This window comes from Agelaius tricolor, unplaced genomic scaffold (assembly GCF_023055355.1).
Source record: "Agelaius tricolor isolate 1412-34295 unplaced genomic scaffold, bAgeTri1.0.p SCAF_11, whole genome shotgun sequence".
NCBI lineage: Eukaryota > Metazoa > Chordata > Aves > Passeriformes > Icteridae > Agelaius > Agelaius tricolor.
In genome coordinates this window covers 15,730,035-15,748,767 of record NW_027269271.1, presented here as the reverse complement: position 1 = coordinate 15,748,767, position 18,733 = coordinate 15,730,035, and positions in this window count along the sequence as shown.

Sequence of the window (18,733 nt, the reverse complement as noted above, 5' to 3'; positions counted from 1 at the left end):
ATTTCCACTGACTTCAGTGTAAACAGAATCAGGCCCTTCATGTGCGTATTAAATAAAGCAGACACTTCTGTCTCAATCTTCTCTGAAAACATGCTTTTGATTCCACAAAGGAGATAAGATGATCTGATAAAAGTAATAGATGAAAGTATATTATTATCTATACTATCTCCATTATAAGATATAAAATACTCTGTAGTGTCTGTGTGTATTACCATAAGCTACAGTAAAAGTTGACCTGTTTTCCAGAGGACAGATTTTTAAGTGTGATGCTGAAGCAATTTTTGATGACATACTTTTCTACAACATTTCTCATGCCACTGAAGATTAGATATGTCTGCAAAACAGAATATAAATTCAGCACCAGAATTTTATCTTATCCCTTAGCCACTAGCTATGAAATAAATGTTCCAATATCAGTTTCTATATAAATATGAATCAGTGGAACTTCCTTGGAATTTTTTAAAAGACAGACATTGCTATTATTGTCATGTCAGTAACAACAAGAATTACTATTTCCTAATTGCATGTTCTCTGTCCTCCCTCTCGGGAGGCTCCAACATAGAATCCCTCTACAATATTCTTTAAAAGCACTGGCATTCTGAGTTAGATTTCTTCAGCTTTGGAAGCAGATCCTCACAGCACCAGGGGAAAAATAGTAAAAAATACACAGCTGGAAGCACAGCTTCCCCAGTGATGGAATACCCCCATTTGGTAGGTCACAAATCTGCAGGGAGAGACAAAAAGGTGGGGTTTGCACACCAGCTGGCCTTTGTAGAGAAGAGATGTGAGCTATTCTCATTCAGATGGTGCCTCAGGAGACTCACAGGCTAAGTCAGTACAATCAGGTGACATTGTTTTCAAGACCCAGAACACCAGTGAATGACAATTTAATACATTAGAAGGTGCACTGGAGTAGTACTACAAGACCTTAGCTAGGCATGTGTGATGTGCTCTGGAGACTTTAAACTCCGTAAGGAAAGGTTTATACAAGGTGGGAAAGAAAGGAATGTTATTGACTCTACAAACAGGGAATCAAGTCAGAAAGGATTTTGGCGAAAGCTACTGAATGATTAGCATGTGAAGGAATCCCAGGCAGAGCGGATCCCAAAATAACACTACTGCTTGCCAAACACCTCCTAGTCTCTGGCCTGCATCAATTACTGAAATACACACATCATAATACTCAACAGTGCTTAAAATTATTTTTTCTGAAACTGAGGCCATCAGAAATTTAACACAAAACCTACAGGGAAGACATATAGTGGAACAAGGTAAGGGGGGAAAAACCCACAAAGATGCTTTTGCTTCCTCCTCTCTGCATAATGAGCCAGATCCTCAGCTAATGCATAGCCTCATTTTTCCATTCATACCTGTTGAGCTCTGACATTCTGTACAACTGGTATGTCTAAAAGCAGGTTAAGAATAAGCCTGTAGACCCAGCCTTAGGACTTTCCAGACTTACAGAAGCTCATAACACGGTGAAAGGTCACAGAGCTGTTCACATTTCTACCTTTTGCCCAACAATACCACAACTTCAGCCACCCACAAGGTGAAAATACGCCCCTGACACCAAGCTGTTGGGCTTAATGACTGAGTCTTCATAAAGAAGAAAAAAGCTCAGTTAAATCTAAAAGCACACACACAAATTCTGACCTCTGGTGAGAAAAAAGAATGTGTATTTGTGCCGCTTTTAGCTTTTATTGGTTTCCCACCAAATCTCTTAATACTTCTTCTGACTTATTCCAAATTTTCAACTTTTGAATAACTAAATTTGCAGCTCTGCTAATTTTGCTGCTCTGGGAACACAGCAAAATCTGGCTGCCACAACTGTGGCTCTTTTGTGTTCAAAACTGCATCACTTATGTATTTAAAAATACATATGATATTTATAAAGCCTACTCAAAACATTACTAAATTGTCCCATTTTCATGTTTTCATGACAATTTATATGTTTTCCATATGGGCAAGTGCTGACAATATGATACAAGCTTAATGGAACAAACTGTGGTTTTTCTTTATTGTCTTGGCATCAAAAATCTGCACTTGCATAAAAATAACTCTCTCCTCTATTTTAAAGGGATGACTTTTCATTAATGTAATTTTAAGGGCAATTCTCTCTCTCATTTTACTTAAAAATGAATCAGAAATTTTCACTGCTTACCTTACCATTGTATCACCACTGTATTTGAGAACATTATGAATCTATTGTAAAAAGCAGCTGACATCCACAGAGTGCAGAATTATTTAGAGTTTTCTATAACTTAGCATGTGCTCCACAAAAAACTCAGGTTTGAGAGGGGAGGAAAAGATGCCTCACTCTTTTCATCCACAGGGAGACAGGTACTTCCATATCTCTCCTCTACTTCTGTTTTCTCCCTCCACCTTTCCAAAAGCAGGAACAGCTAATGCCTGCAAGTATTAGGAGGAGCCTGTGTGCTAAAAGTCTAAGGGTGAAAAAGCTGACAGTAAATGACTTCCTTAAAAGTTCTCAAAGACTCGAATATGGCACTGAAAAGAACTAATATTGCTATACTCCAACAGCACATGTACTTCAGCCATCTCCATCCAGTCTCTGCTGCCTCCCTTACCCTACCTCACCACAAAGCTGTCCTTGCCTTCTACTTTTCTTCTCTTCCAATTACTGCAATCCTAATGTAGAGAAAGCTTTCCCTGACCTGAAGTTCCTCAGTAGACAGTCAGACCAGACAACCTTCTCTTCATTTTATCCAGCTCCTACACAAACTTCACAACATGACAGACATGTCAAATGAGCCATCCACCAGGCTGCAGACAGCAGTTTCTAGGCCATAAGAGACACAGCTGATGGAAGAGATTGTTGGAGGAAGTCAGGAAGACAGGAAGCCATGGGTAATACCACAAGAGTCCTGCTGAAAACTAACAGCTTAATGAGTATGATATTGCTGGTTATTTTATGTATCTCAAGTCTAGGCCTTGAATAATTACTACTTAGTACTGAGAAGCTAAAGTGGAAAATAGATTTTGCCAGAGTTAATAATAAAGGCTAATGGTATAGAAGTTGTGGGTAACAGGCACCACCTCAATCAGTCTAAAACATTTTACTTTATAAGAACTGAAAGTTGCTGAAAGTTGCTATACTGATGGAATCAGACCAAGTTAATTCACCCACAGACAAAGCAGCTGGTATCATACACAAACCTTCTCCTAGGCAGCCTCTCTCTGGGATAGGCATCGGGCAATCTGTCTAAGAAGCAGGCTCAAAAGATAGCTGACTCAGACAGAGTCTCTGAACAAGCTTCCTGTTAACCAGCTAGAGAGATACTCAGCCACCAAATGGTGCCTTTTCCTTCAAGGAGAACATAGCACTTTCACCAACTGTTCTCTTTTGAGGTGACTCACCTTGGTGACATTACTGTCCCTAGACATGCATATACTTCCATTTGTAACTCTCATGCCTGACGGGAAAAAATCTGCTGTGCTAAAACACTGGAACAGTCCATGGATTGTCACTTCCTTTTTTTAGCAAGACTTTTTTTCTATCAGTTGTGTGGGAAATGCACTTCAGGACAGTTTTTCTGCATTCTGTACACATCCTCCCACGCTCACAGCAAACTGACACTTAGTACTGGTTTGGGCTGAAGTAGTTATTTTTCTTCATGGTAGCTTGTAAGGGGCTGTGTTTTGGATTTGTGCTGAAAACAGCATTAATAATTCAGAGATGGTTTAGTTACTGCTGAGTAGGGCTTACACAGCATCAAGGCCTTTTCAGCTTCTCACCCCACCCCACCAGAGAGTAGACCAGAGGTGCATAAGAAGCTGGGATGGGACATAGCCAGGACAGCTAACCCCAAATGATCACAGGGATATTCCACATCATATAGCACTGTGATCAGCATGGAAATCTGGGGGAAGAAGAAGGAAGGAGGACATGTTTGGAGTTATGGTTTTTTGTCTTCCCAAGTGACCATTTTGCCTGATGGAGATCTCCTTCCCTGAAGATGGCTGAATACCTGCCTGCCTGTGAGAACTGCTGAAAAAATTCCTTGTTTTGCTTTGCACAAGTTTGCTTATTAAACTGTCCTTATCTCAACCCACGAGTTTTCTGACTAATACTTTTCTGATTTTCTCCTCTGTCCTGCTGGTGGGGGAGTGGACAAACAGCTGTGTGGGTGTGGGGCTTAGGTAAGCCATGAAAAACCCACATGAACAGTAGTGCACCTTCAGCAGAAGTCTCCCTTGTTGACATTCTCCAACTCATTCTGTCCTGTTTAATCTGACTCATGTTTTCTTCACCCATCATCTTAGTTTTCCTTATTTCATTACATTTCCTTTAAAAGAGCTTGTGGCTGCAATCTAAGAAAGTTCAAGCAATAATTTATTTTTCTTTAGCAGATATTTTAAGGGTAGATCTCTCAACAGCATTTGTACGATGAGCATTAAAGGCAAACAAAACAAGCTTCTGAGGAACAGAATCTAATAATGACTTCTCTTGGTTTACTTTTGGATTGTTTTCATATTAGGCACAGTATACATATATAGTTTAATTAGGATAAATTCTCTGCTTGCTTATGATCTCATCCTTTGCAAAGCTACCACACCAGTAGTGTTGAATAGGCTATAAATCACTCGGATGTTCACGCTCAGCGTTGAACTCCTCTCACCAATTAAACAGGGGTTTAGAAAAGCTCTAAATCCAAAAGTTCACATGTTGAAAGTTTTGGCACAAAGGTGAATATTCTCTATTCTCTATTGAGAGAAGTGAGCAATATAATGCAGTGGTTCACTTTCCATTGAAGCAGAGTCTTGATCAAATACCTGTCTGTTGCTCTTACATGTCAATAGCTTGTATTTCAGCCAACTGATTGCTCAATTACAGAGAGAAAGTTTGGAGACAGGAAACTGAGTTTATTCTGCGCAATATAATAGAACCACTATAATTAGGTAAACTTCCAGGAAGCTGTACAATGAAATGCAATAACCACCTAAAGCCTTAAGTCTTAATATAAATGCTTATTTCAAACAGCAGATTGTCATCAGTCAATGGATGATTTTTCCTTTTCATGTAGCATCAAAACCTACCAAGTGTCATTTGGAATTTTCACTTTAGTTCTCCATTGTTCCAGTGACTTAATAGTCACAGTTAAATAATCAAATAATAATTTTTAAAATTGTATTGCAGTAAGATGAAATGGTACACAGTAAAGACCATGGACACTCTCCTAAAGAATTTTGTTCCTGGATAGATAAACAGTATTTTTTTCTCTATAAGGAAATTAAAAAGTAGAAGAAATCTGTCCTTGGAAAATGAAAATAGATATTTTTGCTGTTTATCCAGGCTGAATTAATAGTGCTAGTACTCTCAGGGTAACCTGACCTATTCCAGTGAACATAATTCCTTGCTTTTCAACCAACATTTGAAAATTAGTTTTTCCACTTTATTAATCATATATTAAGTCTATTTCACTTACATCACAAGCTTCAAAGGTTCTTTTTCTTCTAGCCCATCTCTGAATTCACCCTTAAAACTTACTTTGCAGTTAAAACATCCATGCCAAAAGGTACTGTGACATTCATACATTTTATAAAATAGAACCACAGCACACACATTTTAAAAAACACTTAAAATACACAAATTTTCAGGAATTATTATTATAGATGGTGGTCACACTGCTTTAGTACTTACCAGAAATTGTGAAATGTTTTCAAGTGGACTGAAGGGCTTGACCAGTCCTGGCAATGGAAAATAAAACAGAAGACAATGTCAGGTGTTAAAAAATTCCTTACAGAAAGAGTCCAAGTCAAAGTCACGTTTCCTGCATGATTTGGAATTTAAACCATTCCTTTCTGACTCTACTTTCTTTCAGCAGATGTATTTGAGGTGTACAAACACTGAAAGTCTAGACTCCTTTTTACATAAATTTGATTTTTCTACCTTAATTATTGTTGATATTGTACATCATTTAGATGTGATTATGTTATATTTAAGTATTCCTAAATGAACTCACATTAATCTAGTTACCTAAATTAGAGTAGAAAAATTATTTTAATGTGACATCCTGTTAATTTGTTCCTTTGGTACTTCAGCTTTGCATCCCTGGGGCAAAACAACCATATCCCATCTAATGCAAGAGTTTCAAAGCTCCAATACAGTACACAAACTCAGGATCACAGGAACTGCCAAACATGATCAGAACCACAGGCTATTTAGTCTCACATCCTATCTCCTGCATGGAAGATGCTCCAGGGAAAGGTGTAAGAAACCCACCAGTAAGTGATAACAAAATACAACTTGCAATGTGGTCATCCAACACAAACAATGGAAATGGTGATTTTAAGCACAGCTACCATAAGAACAGATATTAAAAAAATAATAATTATAAGTAATCACTTTAAAGAACACAGGGATGTTTCTATTATGTAAATTTCCATTCCAGTGACACTTTGATACAACTGTGATATTCCATCATGGGCTACAAATAAAATTATTTCTCAGGACACAGCTATGGACAAGAGAGAAAAATGTGCATTTATTCTATATAGTGCTGTTTAAGAAGTGTTTCCAAGTGGCCACAAATTTTTATTCAGGGGAACTGCTTTTGCTTATGCTTGCTGAAATCAGTAGTAAAACTAACTGTACTGTCTTTGGTTTAGAAGGGCAGAATGGAAAGCAAAATTTAGCCACTGTGAATCTAAGGACACACTTAAACAGCTTGTGAACCACACAGAGGCTAATGATCTTAATCAACAATACAATTACAGTCATCCAAAGGTCTATATACAGACAGAGCCCTGGTAATATCACAGCTGCAAGAGCCCCACTTCTCTTACTCCATCTGGAAAACAGTATTTCACTGGGGCTGAAAGGCCTGATTTTTGTTCTTATCTCTAGTCCAGACTTCAATTCCCATGAAAACTGAGAAGAGACCCCGGTTCCCCCCTGGTGAAAACTTTCTGAACTGCCCTTTTCCACATCTTCCAAGAGAAGGCCCTGCATAAAGGAAGCTACTTTTTGAAGAAGGTTTGAAATGAGCTTCCACAAAAAGTACAGGTCTTTTGCAATAAAACCTGCAACCAATTTTACAGGAAAGGGGAAGGTCTTCTTGAAGCACATGAAACCAAGTCTTCTAGCAGTGATGAGGCTAATTCCACATAATGGAACTTTGTTTTTTAATATTTTTTCTTTACATAGTAAAAGATTTTCAACTTTGAGATTTTTCAGGAAACTATATTTGGAATGCCACATGGCAGACCAGAAACTCCAAATCTTTTTAGCTGTCCATCATTTTTGTATAGTTTACAGTATAGTCTAATTACATAATCACTTACTTGTCAATATCATACTTTTTCTCCCACAAAGTCAGAGATTATAATTATTATAATGCTACATAATATTATAATGCAGATTATAATGCTACATAATATTTTTCACTGCCATAATAGTCCACTATGTCTTTACCAACAAACTTTTCTCTGATTAAATCCTCATCTTTCTTCAGTAAATATTTTTTTTAGTCAGCAGCCATATACTATAGACTTTTTTCAAGCAGCAGCAATGCTGACTTAGGTTCCATTTTGAGATGAGATTTTACTTTGAAGCTAACTTAGCTGCATGCACAGGTATCCTAAAAATGCAAGTCACATCTCACAATGTTCTTAAACTGGTTGATAAATCTGACAAACAGTCACACTATGCAACAACAGTGGCCAGCCCATGATGAACAAAAACAGTGAATAAACAGCTGAAAAAAAATTTGCACAATGTTTTCTCACATCTTGGAAAATTAAAAATACATCCAGAATACAGCTTTGTTCTGTCCTTGACAGTTAATTAAATATAGCTACCCAGATCATCTGCCAAGCTTGAAATTTGGATAATCATACCTGTAATGTAGAATAAACCTGCAAAGCAGCTGTGACTTACAGAATTATTCACTAGAAAGTACTCAGATATTGGTGGATCAGCATATCCATACTTTGTCCCTACCACGAGAACAGAATAGAGACCTGTGGTTAGAGACTGCAGTAGTAGATAATAGATTTACCAGATTTTCTGGCATATAAAAAATGTTCAACAGCACAAAATGCAGAATTATCTGAAGTGATATAATAATTGTACTTCAAAAATAGTAGCTGACAATGTAGTCAAGAGTTGTTTCTTAGAGGGATTTTATAAGTGTGACATTTCTTACCTTTTGAATACTTAGCCTTACTCTTGCCTCATGCATTTACCATCAGGGTTGTTGAAAGCGGGTGCAGAAAAATGAAGTAGAAAAGAGCAGCACGGAAAACAATACTGCCTATTGAGAAATTATTAAAGAAAACTGTAAAATCGTGATCATAAGAAATGTGTTATTTTGAAATCTCCAGAACATAAACTCAGAATATAAAATAACTATAGTCCTGTCATGGGGAATTATTATCACTGTAGGTGTGTAAATACATACAAACCAGAGTTCTTCCATTTCCTAAGGAATAATTTAAGGAAGGTGATCTTTACCTCCCCTCTCATCTTTCTTGTAGAAACAAAGAATTTCCTTTTACAGTATCTTGCCTTACTCTTCTCTGAGAAGTTGAGAGCTTGAGCTTCCAGCCAGGCCAGATAATCTGCTAGTAACTACACTCCCTAGCATAGCTAAAATTGACACAAATGTCTCTTGTAAAAACATTCACTTTTCTGTTTTAAAAGGCATATTAATACATGCACAGTATTTCTGTGGATCAGATGCAGAATATACTCACTAGTTGAAAGTGGTTTTATGGCTCTTTTCCTCTCCAGGAAACTTACTGCTTTGGCTGAATTTTGCTTATGGAGCCATCCCATTTCTGCTTGATGGAGATTTGAAAAAGCCAAATCTCCTCCAAAAATGTACCAGGCAACAGCAGGGACATGCTCACCAAGATCAAATTCAGTTGTGGAAGAGGGAAAGAAATTTTAAGGTTTTTTTTAAAAAAGTTGTTTTGACATATGGTCTTCCTTTGTACATAAGACAAATAAATTTGAGAAACTGTTTCACTGTACCACATATAGGGCCCTGTAGGGCTTTTCCAGGTGAAAGGAAGAGATAGCAGTGTGATCTGTACAGGTGTCCACAGGAGTCTAATCAGAAAACACTGGGACTGCAGAAGGCAGGCACCAACCTAGAGAACCATTACTGCAAATGATGACAAATAGATGAAAACAGCTTGGTTTAACGGTCAGACCTTAAAGTGAACTTGTAAGATCTATATGCAATAAAAGTCTTTAATGCTCTTGCACTGAAGAAATTGATAAGAGAATCAGTGATATACAAGGGAATATGGAGTACCACAATGCTGTTATAGTACAGTTACAGTTAGTGTTCTAACAGGAACACTATCTTAATTACTTCTTTGTAGATGTTTTATAATGTAATCAATTGCTGGAACACACGTGTGTGTGACGCCTACAATGTCATGCCTAAAGCCAGGTTTAATTCGACATATAGGCTGCAAAGACTGCTGGAGTTTTGACATCTCTCACCTCTACAAGGCTTTCTGTGACTCTGAGCACCTTCATGTTTTTATAAATCTGGTCTATGTCTACTGGAACAAAGGGACTGATTTCTACACGGAACAACATAGCTACAGCTATGAACTGAAACTGCAATTTCCTTTAAAAACATTTATTTCATCTCTTTCTAAATAACTTCAGCTCTGAAGTACAGAATCATGGAATTGTTAAGGCTGGAAAAGAGCTCTAAGATCATTGCGTCCAACTGTTAATCCAGAACCACCATGTTCACCACTAAACCATATCCCCAAAACATATGGTAAGTTAAGACTAACAAAACTTTCTTTGCCATTTCCAGAGAAAGCTGGTTCCCGTTTCCAAATGGCTATTTACTGAAAAACACATTCAGAAAACTGAAGCAAATCTTTGGAATATGGGTATCCTTAAAGCACTAAAACTTAATCTCCCAGATATGTAAAAATAAATGTGTTGCATTAATAAATATTTTCAATTGTGTGCCATGCAGAGAGTATGTTAGCAGGCCCTTGACCCTTTACACCAAGAAAAAGTAACAGGAAATTCTAGGAAAACAAAAACATACCAGTGCTGGACACACAGTGGGAGGTGCTCACAAGGCCAATGAAGATTGTAAAAGGTGTCTAACGGAAATTGTTCAATTTATTACTTCTTATTTAAAAAGCAATATATACCTTTGCTTTATATTTCCCAGTGCCTGGGAACCACAGATTTTACATGCAGGTAAAGCAGAAGACTGAATGTTCCTCAGCTGGCTGAACTTACCCACTCTTCACTGAAAACCAAAAGCACAGAATTTGAGCCCTCCTGAATCTGTAATTAATCTTAGTAAAAAATCCTTTCATAACTGAGACATCACTGGAAAGAATGTTTGCATAATAGTTCTAAAATGCTAGTACTGTGGGTGGATATTTTATTCATTTATACATAAATATAAGCATATATGAGACAGAGCTTGGTTCAAAGATCCCCTATCTAATGATATTTCTTTAGGTTTAATCATAGACAGTAAAAATAGTGGGTTTTTTCTACTGAGGAGAGAGGTAAAAGAATCAAAGTTTCATAAATTACCAGTGGCATGAGGTGGCCAGCTTAAGACATCATAAGGATGCTTGATCACCTTTGAAAACCTAGAGCAGGCACCCAAATTACTCTCCACTCTTGAAAAAACAGCTTGCTCTCTGAAATAGCAAAAATATAGAGCATATGGTCGTCATACCACAAGAATAACACAGAGGAAAGCAACTGAGATACTACGGTGTCTAAGCATGGTAGAACCGCAGCACAGAAGGAAAAGGGCACACTGCTATTCAAAAGCATTGACTTGCTTGGCCTTCGTGTTTCAATGGGGACAGACACAAGCTACCTGTTCTAATGAAAGAAGGCTGCACTCCCCACCATCGACCCAGAATGCAAGAGCCATCTTTGGACATTCAGAGCACAAAAAAACTTGTTACTGCTCCTCTATATGTAGCTTCTTGCAATGAAGTTAAAATGTGGCTTTTTATACAAGCCGTGTTACAAGATAATTTCTCCTAAAAAATAAACTAATGAAAAATGCTCTTAAAAAAAAAAGCCTGATCTATGTTTTCAGCCCACATAGATATTAAACCTAGTTTCCTAGACCCTGAAAAGCTAATTATGCATTCAATTAGAGTTTCTTAATAAAGATTAAAACTCTGAAGTCTATTACAGGCCCATATTTAATTCAACTGCCATTTTATCCATGCCATGAAAGTGTGAGTGGTAACAATGAATATAAATTATAATACATGCCATAGAGTGAATGCTATTTGTCCAAGTACGTTACTATAAAGAATTAAATTTTGCTATCGGTTCCATAATCTAGTTAAAATTGGTATTCTTTATTTGGTCTTTCAATGTAGTCCAATTTCCTACTTTGAAAAACAAATTCTAGGGAATAAAGAAAAGAGATTAATTTATCATTAAGACTCTGCTTAATTGAAGTCAATTCCGAACAAACTTGAATTCAATTTCTACTCATTAAATTGAATGTGCTCTGCGTTTCTCTCTGCATTGCTTTGAGCAAGCAGCTGAGAACAAGGGACTAACATCAAAATTATTAAATTGAGGAGATTTTATTTGGTCTTCACATGCCAGAGCTGCTTTGATGAGGAGCTGTTTTGGCACTGAAAGGAAACGAGAGCAGCTGGAGGAAAAATCAAATGAAACTAAGCCTCGGAAAATTGAAGAAAACGCAAGCTTAATAATATTTAATAATTAAATTTCCACAAACAATAGCGGCAAATGAAGTAATCTGCAAAGTCTGTGAACTCATTTGCATAATTGATGCCGGTCCCCTGTAAATGAATAATGAAGATAATAAAAGATGTTTCTAAAAATGGGCACAATAACAGCAAATTTCATCAAGCCGCGCGCTCTGATTAATCTGCTCTTGCAAATCAGCAGTGCGGGGGGACGCGTGATTACCCGCGCGGCGGCCGGCAGCAGGCGGCAGCCGGGCCCTGGCTCTGCACCTGGCCCTGGCCCTGCCTCGCCCCGGGTCCCGCTGCCTCAGACTCGGGGGCAGCACCGGCAACCGTGGGCGGCCTCCGGCCTGGGGCCGCCTGCAACCCGGCGCCGCCGAGCCCGAGGCGCCCCGGGGGCCCCGCGCCGCTGCGGCACAGCTCGGGGGCAGCGGCGGGGCCGGGGATGCCCCCAGCCGGGCGGCCGCGGAGCGAAGGCGAGCGCCTGTGCGCCCCTTGTCCGCTGGGACGGCGCGGCCGGGAGCAGCCGGGGCCCGAGGCTGTTCCGTCCGTGCCGGGAGCCGCCCGCTCTGCCCCGCGCTTGGGCCAGGGCACAGCTCTGCCCTTCAGGCTGCCCTGAGCAAACTGGCGTCCTACTCAGCGCCCTTCCCGCAAGCCCAAGGCCTCTCCTAGAAGACGCAGTTTCCAGCCGCCCGGGCCAAGGGCGTGGTGTGTCACTGCCTGGTAGGGCCCTTCAAGACTGGACAAGATCTAGCTCGGGGCCCTGAGCACCCGCAGTTTCAGCGCAGCCTTTCAGTCCTACCAACACTCGTTTATTTCTAAGAATAAGCCTTGCCATGTGTGTACCATCCAACCTTTACACTGATGGAGCCCCTGACGACACAACACATCGCCCAACACTTCACACAGCAGTCTCTGCTATTCACAGATGAAGAGCAAGTGCCACAAGTACAAACTGTTGGCCAGGTTGCTATCTGGCTCAAGTGTTGGTAGCCATAAAATACTACTTTCAAACATACTACTCAGTTTATCCTGATTTAGCTACTCCCACAAGGGTCCAACTATGCAGATTTCACTGGCATTAATTAGTGCTTTTCACAAGACTGGAGTTTTTCACAGATTGGGAAAAAAAAAATTGAGAAAACAGTTATGCTGCTTCCTGAAGCTGATGCATAGGCTGGCAGTGGACACTATGCATTGGAAGCAGGAGAGTATTCCAAAAGGCAGTATCTTTTTAGAATACAGCACCACACTCTTTTACAGCATTTAGAAATATTCATTTAGGAAGAAATTACTTCACCAGGATTACTCATAGGACTATTTACAGGATCAAGCCCCAAACTGTTAATCTGTAGATACAGTTTACTATTCAGTTGCCTGAAACAAGTGATCTGTCAGACCATTAAACAATTTCATTGAATGAGAACTTTTCACTGTCTGTAATATTTAAGTATATTATAGCCAAAGTACAAGATACTCTCTATTTTAATTGCACAAATTCTTTTACTCAAATTATGGATCAATCCGTCTTAACGACTAGAATTTGTTTAAAGTAAAGGGCATGTATTTCATTACAGAGTGGAAACTCCAATACTAGACACTCCTAGGATAAGTCTTTTATATCAGTCTACTGAAAAACAAAAAAACCCCATCATTTTCTTTTGTTTATGGTAATTTTTAAGCTGCAGTTTCATCTATTTAATTTGGTGAAAAAATACCACCTCACTCCCTTGAACGTGAAGAAGACTGCCCTTTGTGGCAAGTATATCTCCTTCATCTTTCCTTTTGCATTGATATGAAACAATTGTTTAAACCTGGTTATTAAATCTATGTACAGCACTATATACACCTGAAATACAGTTTGATATATCATAATTAATACAAAGATCTCATGGGTAAACTGCATTCAGTACATACAAAAGCAGTTAAGCCATTCAAACTAGAATAAGCAGTTTTTTCATGAGCTTGATGGATACCCGCAGACCTGCATGGCAAGAAAGAAAAAGGTTTGATTGTGTTATTAGGCATATAGGTAATTGTTTCATTAGGGAAATAGGGACAGATCCCACTATACAAAATACAAATCTATATTTTGCAGCTAGGAAGATAGCTTTTAATTCTATCCTTTTTTTATTATCTTGTAATACTCGAGGAATAATTCCGTTCCCGGTGTAAGTCAGGGCAGCCTTAGAAGTATTACAACTTCAGCAACTTTGCCACTGAACCCTAAGGATCCTCCTTTTGGCTGTGTATCAATGAAGCACAACATCCACTGCACATAAGCACAAAACAGGCAAGAGCCAAAGGGAGAACTGAGAAACATCAACCAGTTTTATATGAACCAAGAGTCCTCCCACTAAACAGTACAACAACCATGGACCAGGACTCAGGATCCTGAGTCCAAAGGGTTTGTAAATGTTGGAGTCAAAGCTGCCACTAATAAGGGAGACTACATTACCAAATATGTGTGACTATAACTTTGGATTCAATTTCTGATAGATGTAATGTATTTGGGGTCAAAGCTAGTTATTATAATGAATTGGGTTCTATGTTCAAAAAGCAGATGTTTGGTTAAGTATTATCAGATGGTAATATATGTTGATATAAATCTGATTTTATTTTGAAGAATCATTTTTTATTTCCTCCTTTTTTTGAGTGCTGTCATTGTTACACTGTTAGAAGTCATTATCAAAGCATCTTTGTCTGACAGTAGGACTGGGAATAATTAGATTTAGTCCAGTCCAGTCCAGTCTAATGACTCTGGTGCATTGACTTAAGACCTGACCTTTGTTGACTAATTAAAAGGATTCTGTATCAAATGCAAGTGTTGTGATTGGTTCTGATGCCCTACAGCACTTTTGGTCATAAAAAAGATTCTGCTTTGCTATTCTCAGCATGTTTTAGTTCAGGTATTTTCCGTCTTTGAAGAGGAATAAATGTGTTGTTAATTCTTTGCTTTTCCATCCAAAATATTGTTTAAAAATATTCTCAAGTCCTCACCTCAATGAAACACTAATTCAGAGATCCTGAGCCTGTGAAATATCTGGATAAACTTATGATTTATAAAAGCAGGAACAGTTCTTATTAATAGAGTTTTTTCTTTCTCCCTTTCCTCTGCTTTCCCATTCTTAGAATGCCTATGAATCCCATGTCCTGCTCCATCAAACATTCCAGTATTGCATCTACATAGACTCACTCTATCCTAAAATACAGATCTTCAGCATATCCCCGTTTTTGTCCCCCAGTGTTCCAAAGAAAAATGGACAGAATTTAGCAACTCTTGCAGGAAATTGTTCCATTTTAAGTTTCACTTGGTCTTAGTTGACAGTTTTCAGGCAGAAGCAAAATTACATTGCTCTTAGTACAGATTGGATGAGCTCTCGTTGCAATGGGAGGAAAGGATTAAGGCTCATTCTTCCTTCACCCCTGATTTCTACTGTTCCTAAGTGGAGTTGGTGGGTTGTATCTGCAGAGCCTCTCAGTAAATCCAGAAAATATCTTCATAGTCTGAGTCAATCTGGGAAGCTGTGGTAGACTTTTTGTACTCCGTTTATCATTCAGCTGCCATGTTTCCCTCTATCGTCACAGTTAACCTGTCAATGTACTTGCTGTGAAACAAGGTTTCTGTGACAATTCCAGCTGGGTTTTTTTCATCAAGTGCATCTTGAAATTGTGTATGATGGTCTTCCATGTTAACTGGCCCTAAAGACTGTACACTTCAGCTAAGTGTTCTCCCATATTTCAAAATAAAAGAAAAATTCAAAATTGGCCAACTGACGTGACTTCTCATATTTCTGGATATCTTCCTGTGGGAGATTTCTCCTCAAACTTACACCATTACATTGCCTAAGTTGAGTTTTGCGGACATTTTCATATTTTAAATGTTCCTTTTTATTTGCTAGTCTGTAGCTGTTCCTAGATTAGTAATGGAGAAGGCAGATATAAAGGTGTCACATATACTTCTAGCTTAAAGATTGATGAAAGTATCACTAGAGACTGTATTTCTTCTACCAATTCTCATAACTAGGGCTCATAGTGTCACATATTTAGTCATAGTTGGTGACATTTGGTTATGCAATGTGCTTTTTTCTTTTAGTAAGGGAGATTTATTGTTGCGCTGTACTAACTTCCATATAACAGCAAGGAACAATGGATAATCACAACAATCTTATTGGAAAGCTGATATTGAAGGGCTATTTTGCCAGAATGTAAAATTGACTATTTAATTGCACAAACAGCATTATATAGAATGAAAAAAATCCAAAGGGAAAATCTTCACCCAAGAACAGTAGTGCTACTAAAAAACATTCCGGGGCAATTTTCTCTGGCTTGTTCAGCATCATCAAACCATTAATTCTAGGTGATACTTTCAATGACACTCCCTCAGAGGAACAATATTAGGTATTCACTTGTATGATCTTCAGCTTGTATGAAGAGAATGAATAAAAAATGAAGTTCTTCACTGTGAACTATTCCCAACTAGCTATTTTCATTTAAAAAAATGTTTATTTTACTTTGACAGTCTGAAGGTTAAATTAACTCTGAGTTTTCTGTTCCACCATGAAGCTAGTGGGAAGACTCAGAGCATACTGCTGCCTCGTAAGATGGTAAAGGAAGCAATAAAATATAGCTGAAATGTTAATACTCTAACACTATTAAATGTCTAAGTCACAGACTCATCAAAAACCTTCTGACCAGTGATGCTTTCTTCTGTCTAGAGCATACAAGATCTTGATTACTGATACAGAGCCAAAGTAAATAAAAATTAATTAGGATGCTGCCTCAAAATAAACATTCCCTGGGATGCATTTTGAATGCTATGCAGTGTTTCCTATGCATTCCACAACGTGTCTGTATAACTCCAGTAGAGATACTGTTCCTGAGCCAGATACAGAAAGGATTTAGGTTCTTTTTCACATTTAAGGATTTGATCCCAATTTACTGACATTGCCTAAACAAGAGAGAATATTTTGACTACCCTGACTATGAAAGAAGCATAAAAGTGTATTGCCATACATATGCCTTTCTCCTTCTTAGTAAAAGACTGTAAGCTGAAATTAGGATATACTCTGCAACACAAATTTTCTAATTGCTTTCTCTCTATCATTAGTGACTCTGAACTAAATTCACATGGACAGAGGGTTTTCTAAATAGTGAGGATTTTTTTTAAAAGGTTGAAACTACTAGTCTTTTTGCTGAGGTTACCAAAATCTATGTGGAGAATAGCACGTGTCACTGCAGCCATCTCACAAAATACATACACTGCACTGGGCAGCTACACTGAGATTCATACCAGCTTTTTGTAGAATAAACTTGTAAAGCAGACCAGTAGTGAAGATATTCGCTACCAGCTCAGAGAGAAATTAGTTCAGAGCCTTTTGAAATAATTGTTCTGTGCTCTAGCTGATAAACCACAGCCTATTTATTATACTATTTATGCCTCATTGTTCAAAATGTACTTGCCTATTATGAAGGACTGCTACATTGTTAACTGAATGAAAATCTTAAATATACAGAGTCCTACCAACTCTTTGTAGAATATCTTTTGAAAGTGTATCTGCAGTTGGATATTCAGACTGACTAGTTGTCTTAATTTATGCAAATATAGCTATAGCTAAAAGCTTTGTATATTTGTTTCCCATGGTATTAGTATTCAAAAAATGGGACATTCTTTCAAGGGCATTTTATAAATGCAGAACTATAATTTATATAGCAAATTAAAGCTTATACAAAATGTGTGCACTGAGCTACAGATTAACATATTTAATTTCACTATTACCTGCAAACCTATTTTTTTCCATCCACTGCTCTAATTAGCCATATAAAATCAAGTCAATATATTGTAAGCAATTATTTTAGTGGGAGTAGAAAGAGAATCTGAATTAAATATATGGTAAGAGATAATATCTTATGGAAATTAATATACTCATTTGTGTCAAGAAAAATGTGTTCCAGCTAAATTTTATAAGATAGTTTGGAGTTCAAACATATGACTCGTGTAGAAGTTGTAGTTTTATAGCTCCTAAGATGTTAGACTGTGGATCTGCTTTTAAGTTCTTTATTAATGTGCCAGTGCTCATTCTTTGATATCTACAGATTGTCAGTAACTACTGCCATTTCATACTGTGAAATTGTTCTTATTATGAATATTCACTCCCCCTACAGTCAAATGTGTAAACTGTTAGTAACTCTGTATGTTAAAAGAAGGGTTTTTTCCATAATTTAAATGTATAAATCATACCTGGCTCTTCATATTTTTTATTATTCATTTTTATTTTTGTAACTATTTACTTGAGAGAATTAAATGATGGTGAAAATCAAAACGCATCCTTCCTTTCACCGAAATCAAAAAGTAATCCTAAAGAGAGTAATTTTTTTCTCTTACCCTCAAAAAGTATGAAAACTAAATATGAAAAGTCTTTCTAGGGAGTAAGAAAAAAAAGTGATCATGTCATGATGAACTTCAGCTGTTTCCTCCTAATACAGTTTCCAATTGTGATGGTATTCAGACAGCACAAACCATTTTCCAGCAGTAAAAGCATTTAGCTGATCAAGTTGCTGCAATTCAGAATTTTGCATTCAATTTCAATTGTGGAGTCTGCAATATATGCCACAGTTAAGTTTCTTTTAAAAGAAGGATAACAGACTCAGTTCCTCTTACTTCTTGCTCATGATCTCAGAATATCCTGCACAAAACAATGCTAACTACATGGAAGTCTGGTGGCTGCATAACTATCTCCTGGCCTTAAAGCAACTTTTCCCCATTTCTTGGCATAGAACTTGCTGTCTGACATAGCTGCCTTATACTTCTACTCTGCCCTGAGAGATAACATGGAATCTTACTGCTTGGAAGCGCCTCCCTAAAAAGGCAAGCAGAAAATAAAATCTTTTAGAAAAGGTGCAAAAAATTGGATTATGTTTTTGCCATTTTGCCTCCAGCATCACACAAGAATAGCTAATGCACAAGAAACTTCCTGGATCTAGAACTGTAAAGAAAAGTCTTTCCATCTCATGAAAAATC